Source organism: Felis catus, chromosome A1, assembly GCF_018350175.1.
Source record: "Felis catus isolate Fca126 chromosome A1, F.catus_Fca126_mat1.0, whole genome shotgun sequence".
NCBI lineage: Eukaryota > Metazoa > Chordata > Mammalia > Carnivora > Felidae > Felis > Felis catus.
Window position 1 is genome coordinate 150,194,588 of NC_058368.1, and position 8,725 is coordinate 150,203,312.

Below are 8,725 nucleotides of genomic sequence, written 5' to 3' on the forward strand. Positions count from 1 at the left end.
TCAGAATTTTCTCTTTATCCTGGTATTTTGCCAGTCTCACTATGATATGTCGTGCAGAAGATCGATTCAAGTTACGTCTGAAGGGAGTTCTCTGTGCCTCTTGGATTTCAATGCCTTTTTCCTTCCCCAGTTCAGGGAAGTTCTCAGCTATTATTTCTTCAAGTACCCCTTCAGCACCTTTCCCTCTCTCTTCCTCCTCTGGGATACCAATTATGTGTATATTATTTCTTTTTAGTATATCACTTAGTTCTCTAATTTTCCCCTCTACTCCTGGATTTTTTTATCTCTCTTTTTTTCAGCTTCCTCTTTTTCCATAATTTTATCTTCTAGTTCACCTATTCTTTCCTCTGCCTCTTCAGTCCGAGCCGTGGTCGTTTCCATTTTATTTTGCATCTCGTTTAAAGCGTTTTGCAGCTCCTCCTGACTGTTCCTTAGTCCCTTGATCTCTGTAGCAAGAGATTCTCTGCTGTCCTCTATACTGTTTTCAAGCCCAGCGATTAATTTTATGACTATTATTCTAAATTCACTTTCTGTTATATTATTTAAATCCTTTTTTGATCAGTTCATTACCTGTTGTTATTTCCTGGAGATTCTTTTGAGGGGAATTCTTCCCTTTGGTCATTTTGGATAGTCCCTGGAGTGTTGCTGACCTGCAGGGCACTTCCCCTGTGCTGTGGTGTATAACTGGAGTTGGTGGGCGGAACTGCAGTCAGACCTGATGTCTGCCCCCAGCCCACCGCTGGGGCCACAGCCAGACTGGTATGTGCCTTCTCTTCCTCTCTCCTAGGGGCAGGATTCACTGTGTGGTGGCGTGGCCAGTCTGGGCTACTTGCACATTGCCAGGCTTGTGGTGCTGCGGATCTGGCGTATTAGCTGGGGTGGGTAGGTAAGTTGCACGGGAGCAGGAGGGGCAGGCTTAGCTCGCTTCTCCTTAGGTGGTCCACTTCAGGAGGGGCCCTGTGGCAGCGGGAGGGAGTCAGATCTGCTGCCAGAGGGGTGGCTCCGCAGAAGCACAGCGTTGGGTGTTTGCGCGGAGAAAGCAAGTTCCCTGGCAGGAACTTCCCTGGCAAGTTTCCCGCCAAACTGAGCTCTGTCCTCCCAGGGCTCAGCAACTCTCCCTCCCTTTGTTCTCCAGCCTTCCCGCTTTCTGAGCAGAGCTGTTCACTTATGACCTCCCAGATGCTAAGTCCCGCTTGCTGTCGAACACACTCCGTCTGGCCCCTCCACTTTTGCAAGCCAGACTCAGGGGCTTTGCTTGTCCGGCAGGCCACCCCTCCACCCCGGCTCCCTCCCACCAGTCTGTGGAGCGTGCACTGCCTCTCTGCCCTTCCTACCCTCTTCCGTGGGCCTCTCATCTGCTCTTGGCTCCGGAGAATCCGTTCTGCTAATCCTCTGGCGGTTTTCTGGGTTATTTAGGCAGGTGTAGGTGGAATCTAAGTGATCAGCAGGACGCACGGTGAGCCCAGCGTCCTCTTACGCCTCCATCTTCCCCTATGTCCATTATATCCTAATGAAGTTAATAACAAAGTACCTTACATAATAGAGCTGCTTCGTTTTGAACAAAAATATTTATACTTAAGTCAAGGCTCATAGTAATATTCAAGAAGTCTTCTTAGAATTTAGTTAATATATTCAGAATACTACTTTTCAAAAAATGATGCAAAATGCCAAACAACTGAATATGTGAATATGTGTCAATCTGACAATATTCTCTTGTCTTTCTCTAATACCATTTTTTTTTCAAAGAGAGAGAGGGAGAGAGGGATGAGGCATTGAGACAAACAGAGTCTCAAGTAGGCTCCACACTAAGCATGGAGCCCAACATGGGGCTTTATCCCAGGATGCTGGGATCATGACCTGAACCAAATCAAGAGTCGGATGCTCGACCAAGTGAGCCACCCAGGCACTCCCATAATGCCAAATTTCAATTATAAAATTCATGTAATTGTTTCAGGTAGCTGATCTTAGAGATATACAAATGAAAAAAAAAAAACTTACGTTGATAAGCTTTACCTCAGTTCAAATTGGATATTATATTTGGTCCATGGTTAGCTTCATTTTAGTTCTACCTCTATTAAAAAGCAAAATGGACTTTTACAATGAAAACTAACCTCCTTTATAATGAAATCTGAATCTGCCACTCTCAGTCATTGCTGTTTACAGTGTTAAGTTACCCAAGCCCCAGTAAGGCATCATGTAGCGATAATAGTCACTTTGGACCATACTCACCTCCATGAACAATGGAATTGTACTCTAGAAAATGTCTTCATTTAATGCTCAACCATGCTGTGCTTCAGAATGAGGACACTTTTTTATTCAGTACTAATCTACCCCTTTTCCAGTAGTAGCTTCAGTACTATCATGTATCTTTCTCTTTAATGATGAAAAAAAAACCACTTTGTTTGTTTGTATTGCTAATGTTCTTTGTCATCTACATATTGTACTAGGTCATCCCAAGTTCAGTTCTAATTGGATGCAGTGATACTTGCTATTAAAATACATTGTGAAAGGAGCCACACTACATAGGCTAGTATTTAGCTGTAGTTCCCATTTGTATGTAAGAATCTGCTTTGTTCCCAGCATTTACTATTTTCAGACAGAAACTCAGTAGGGAGTTTCAAGTCTTCTAATACTTTGATATCCCACTGAGAAGCTGTGTGATACAGGTAGGATTAAATATCCAAATCCTGTCTGTGAGAAAGTTTCTTTTTTCCGAGCATTAAAAAAGGTCAATTGATAACCACTTAAGAACTCTGGCTACCCCCAGGGACCTCCTTATTTAATAACGTATTCAGGAGAGAGGGAATGTAGCCCACCTAAAGGTTGAAAGCATGAACTTAAGGGCAGGGCCAGCTTCATGAGCACTGACAACCTATGCAGTCACACAGTGCCCTGCACTTAGAGGGTCCTATGTTTGTTTTAATGCTCTTCTTTTGCCTCTTGAGGCTCAATAATTGTTGAACAGGGGACCCCACATTTTTATCTTTTTTTTCTTCCAAGATTGTATTTAAATTCAAGTTGGTTAAGATATAACATATAGTGTCATATTGGTTGCAGGAGTAGAGTTTAGTGATTCCTCACTTAACATGTAACACCCAGTGCCCACCCCAACAAGGGCTGTTCTTAATACTCATCACCCATTTAACCCATACCCTTGCCCACCTCTCTTCCAGTAACCCTCAGTTTGTTCACTATAGTTAAGAGTCTTTTATGGTTTGTTTCCTTCTTCATTTTACCTTCATTTTTCCTTCCCTTCCCCAAAGTTCATCTGTTTTGTTTCTTAAATTCCACATATGTGTGAAATCATATGCTGTCTTTCTCTGACTTATTTCACTTAGCATAATACATTCTAGCTCTATCCACATCATTGCAAAGGGCAAGATTTCATTCTTTTTGATGGTTGAGTAATAGTCTATTGTGTATATATATATATCACCTCTTCTTTATCCATTCATTAGCCGATGGATATTTGGACTCTTTCCATAATTTGGCTATTGTTGATAGAGCTACTGTAAACATTGTGGTGCATGTACCCCTTTGAATCAGTATTTTTGTATCTTTTAGATAAATGTGTAATAGTGAAATAGCTAAGTCATAGGGTAGTCCTATTTTTTACTTTTTGAGGAACCTCCATACTGTTTTCCAGAGTGTCTGTACCAGTTTGCATTTCCATCAATAGTGTAAGAGGATTCCCCTTTCTCCACATCCTTGCCAGCATCTTTAATTTGCCAAGTTATTAATTTTAGCCATTCTGACAGGTGTGAGGCAATGTCTCATTGTGGTTTTGATTTGTATTTCCATAATGATGAGCGATGTTGAGCATTTTTTTCATGTGTCTGTCCACCCATTTGTATGTTTTCTTTGGAGAAATGTCTTTTCAAGTCTTCTGCCCATTTATTAACTGGATTATTTATTTTTGGGTGTTGAGTTTGGTAAGATCTTTATAGATTTTAGATAGTAGCCCTTTATCCAATATGCCATTTGCATATATCTTCTTCTATTCCATAGGCTGCCTTTTACTTTTGTTGATTGTTTCCTTCAGCTTTGCAGAAGCTTTTTATCTTGATGAGGTCCCAATAGTTCAATTTTGTTTTTGTTTCCCTTGCCTCCAGAGACATGTCTAGTAAGAAGTTGCTACTGCTGAGGTCAAAGAGGTTGCTGCCTGTGTTTTCCTTTGGCATTTTGATGGTTTCCTGTCTCACACTTAGGTCTTTCATCTATTTTGAATTTATTTTTGTGTGTGGTGTAAGAAGGTGGCCCAGTTTCATTCTTTTCCATGTCACCATCCAGTTTTCCCAGCACCATTTGTTGAAGAGACTTTTTTCCATTTCATATTCTTTCCTCCTTGGTTAAAGATGAGTTGGCCATACAGGTGTGGGTCCATTTTTGGGTTCTCTGTTCTGTTCCATTGATCTATATGTCTGTTTTTGTGCCAGTACCATACAGTCTTGATGATTACAGCTTTGTAATACAGCTTGAAGTCTGGAATTGTGATGCTTCCTGCTTTGCTTTGTCAACATTACTTTGGCTCTTTTCTGGTTCCATACAAATTTTAGGATTATTTATTCTAGCTCTGTGAAAATTTTTGATAGGGATTGCATTGATTGTGTAGATTGCTTTGGGTAATACAGACATTTTAACAATATTTGCTCTTCCAATCCATGAGCATGGAATGTTTTTCCATTTCTTTGTGTCTTCTTCAACTTCTTTCAGAAGAGTTCTATAGTTTTCAGACTATAGATCTTTAGACAGGCTTCTTCTTGACTCTAGGTTTTCTGACATCCTTTCTCTTAGAGCATTGAGTTTCACAAAAGAAATTCTAAGTTCTTTTTCTGCCTTTTCAAGATATAAAACTTCCTCCAGACTTTTACCAATTTTACAACACAGGAATGTCTTTCTCAAGGACCTGAGAGCCAACACATCGAAATGTAAGCATCAAAGGATGTAGCACCTCTATATCCCATCCTTGGTGAGAAGGTAGAGCATAACTTCAATATGCAACAATTTAAAAACACAGATTACCTACTCACATTAACCAACATTCCCACTATTATCCCTCAGAATTTTTTTTCACTGACTTACACCAGCACTTAAAAATCCTCAGCTTTCCCCCGAGTGGAGTTGAGTTCAATCTCTCTCCCTTACTGCAATAGTCTTAAAGAAATTTTTCCATGCTTATTTTCTCTGACACTAAAAACCCTTTAAGGGTTTATGACTATTTAAAAGAGTGTCCAAGCAACCAAGCGGGGTGGATTCATATCCTAGCCACACCATTTATTATCTAGGTGTGTTTGGGCAACTACCCTAACCCCTCCGAGTCCTGGTTTCCTCATTTATATATTAGTAATATTAATAGTACCTATCTTACAGAGTTCTTATGTGAAATGAATGACATAGCCATTTATAATTCTTATCCAATATAAGCTTGGCTAAATAAATATTAGCCATAAACAAATATCTCAATAAATCCTAGCTATTAATATTAGTCACAGCATAAAATTGACATATTATTTGGTCTCAGTGGTGATAACTCAGGCCCTTTTCAACTCTTGTTGTGACTACTAGAAGTTTCTGATTTCCTTTTCAAATCTATAGTCTTGCCCACCCCCCTCAATCCTCAACACAGAAGCATTCTAGAATGCAAGCTTCTATTATTTTTCCCATTTGTATTACCCCTCAAAGTTCTCCCGTTACTATGAGGATTAAGTTCGTAATCCTGAGGATGACATTCAAAGGACACCCAGGTCCAGCCCTGGCCAACTCTCCAGCCTCTTGTCTTGTGACCCTCCCCCCCACCCCACACACTCACATCTATCTGTACCCATCCCCTCATCATTCAAGTCTTCTGGAGGGTCCTGGCAACACAGCCCTATCAACTCTGTAGCTCCCACTACTCCGTGTGCTGGGAAACCCTTCCTTTTCTTATCTTCCACATAAGGAGCATGCATTCTTTGAGACTCAAGGGCCAACTCCCCCTGTGAAGTCTTAATGTTTGTTCATTTTTGTACTGATTTCATTTATGTTTTAATTTAACCTAACTTTATTGCATAATATTCACAAAACTAGTTTACTTAACATGTCTCTCAGTTTTCATATCCTTTATGGAAGGTAATCATTGTTAAGAGTTTGGTTTTCTTTTTCTTTTTAGTGCATTTGTAAACATTAATACACAAAGACATACTCGATATGTTTTTTAAAAACAAGTATGATCATACTGAACATACCATTCTGAAACCTGCTCCTTTTTTAAAACACTATTTCATGGGTGATCCAGTTTACTTCTACAAGGACCCTATAAAATAGATGGCAATATTAACTCCCATATTCCAGCTGAGAAAACATGTTCAGAGAAGTTAACTCTATTGCTTAATTCACATGGATAGTAAAAGGCAGAGGTGAATACAAAATAACACAGGTAGAGATAGATGACCAACTCCAAAGAGAATGAGAAGTAGTCATCAGAGAAAGGTCCAAATTTGACATCTTAGCAGTGGAAGGGTTTAAGGCCTGAGTAAGCTTCAACAGAAACACTGCTGGAGGCAACAGAGAAGGACAAGGAACTTAAGGAATCTTAAATCTCCCTTCTCATGGAGAAGGTGGTAGGCGCACGGAAGGCTGAGTTCAGTTTGGGTTTATGGAACTATGTGTGTTTGCTTCTTTATTTAGGAAACTGGGAGGAATGGTATGGAAAGTATGGCTACCATTTCTCCTTTTGTAGGTAAACATCTGTCCTGAATTTTCCTTTTCCCATGACATGGGACTTTTCGATGCTAGCACTCGTCACCTTGCTTGAAAACAACCTTTTGGAAAAACTCCTCCCATATTTCCACCTCCATCTCTTAGACCTATTTTAATCCCACTCAGCTGTGAAGGTTTACATTAAATGTCACATTTTCCATGTTACCGTCATTTTCTCTTGAATCACAGGTGTGTCTCTCTTCTATTAATTTTTTTATTGGTGTGATATACAGATGCAATCTTATTTTACAGATAAAAATCCTTATAATTTCTCTTATTATATAATAATTTCAATTATTATTTAATAATTATCCCAATACTTCATATTGAATAACTCATCTTTTCCCCATTGGCCTAATCTCCTACCTCTCTCATACGTTGAGTGTTAATATGTGTATGGTTCTGTTTCTAGGTTCCTTCTTAGAATTTAAAGTTCTCAGGAAGAAGTCATTATCCTACTCATTTTGAGTCACCACCACCACCACCAATGCCAAACTCTATATATCCTGCCTGGTGGGTGTTTAATAAAATTTAACGAACTTAATTAAAACAAGCCTATTGTTTGTTATAAGCCCTTTTTTAACTTTCACTGCTTTAGATCCAATGGGACGATTCACAGCAATTGTATACTTTCTACAGCAGAAAGGACACCATTTATATGATTTCCATTACAAAGCCACCAAAACCTGTCCAACATGCTTATGACTATTTACTTGGATTGGATTTCAAATATGACATCAGATTAGGTTATAGAACAGAAAAACCAAAACTAAAAACAAAAAAAAAAACCCTACCATTTCACTTCTAATCAACCAAAGTATTCATTTCAAAACTAAAATGAAGATTAAAAATGGTTTTCAAAATTTGAAAACATGGAGACACTGTTTATGAAACAAAATGTGAAAAGTCTATTGACATCCTGATAAAAACAAAACCATAGGATGGCAAAAGAACGGACTGTTGGAGAAAATCATAAGTAAGATTATTGTCCAGTGTCTAGCTTTTGTTTTGGGTGGTGGGTTCTTAACTGTTTATTTTACTATTTAAAATGATAATTAAATAATACTAAAACATAGGACATGCCTAGACTGATAATGAGAGAACATAATAAACTATAGGTTATGATTAATCCAACTCTGTGCAACTGATGTACAATTCTGAAAAATGGGGAAGTGTCAATAATGTAGACAGATGGAAATACATATTGCCTATGTTGGCCATATGAAATATTGGCTCACTTCAAAACACATATATTGAACATGTATTATAGAATTAGGATTTGGCTTTTCTGAGAAAATAATTATTTTTAGGTCATTGGAAACTTTATATTTGAAATAAGGAATTACTATCTTAAAAATAGAACCAGTAATATAAATTACTTAATTTTAAAAAGTACTCCCTGGACTTTTGACCATGCACCTCATTAATTAAAAATTTAAAAAATACAAGCTCAGTGTAGAAATATCTACTTATTTATATGCATATATATCTTCCATTTTCATTGGCTATTTCAAGGAAAATATGTACATTTAGAGGAAGGTTGGCTATGAATGATGTTCTGTTCTTAACGTCTTCTTACTCTATGTTATGTCATCTTTGAATTACTTTATAATATGGCTGACAAAGAACTCCTACCAGAAGTCGGAGAAATTTCAGCTCTTATTTTTGTATGAATCCTTTATGTACAAATTATAAGTATTTTTGGCTCAATCAGTAATTCCCTCACCATTTTGCAAGGGATATTTTAATTAACATAAAATAACATACTCTGGAAATCCATCTAACCAATTGTGTTTTTGTAATCGGCTGGAGGTGAATAAAGGCAAGAGGACACTCTCAAGGCCTGTAAATGATGGAATTCTCATAGACACCTGGTGCCAGTATTTTTGCCATATTTTTCAAGTACCTATTAAAAAGTTTGTGACAACGACAACAACAACAACAACAACAACAAGATTCTCAGAAGTCCTACTTTGGAGAATTTACA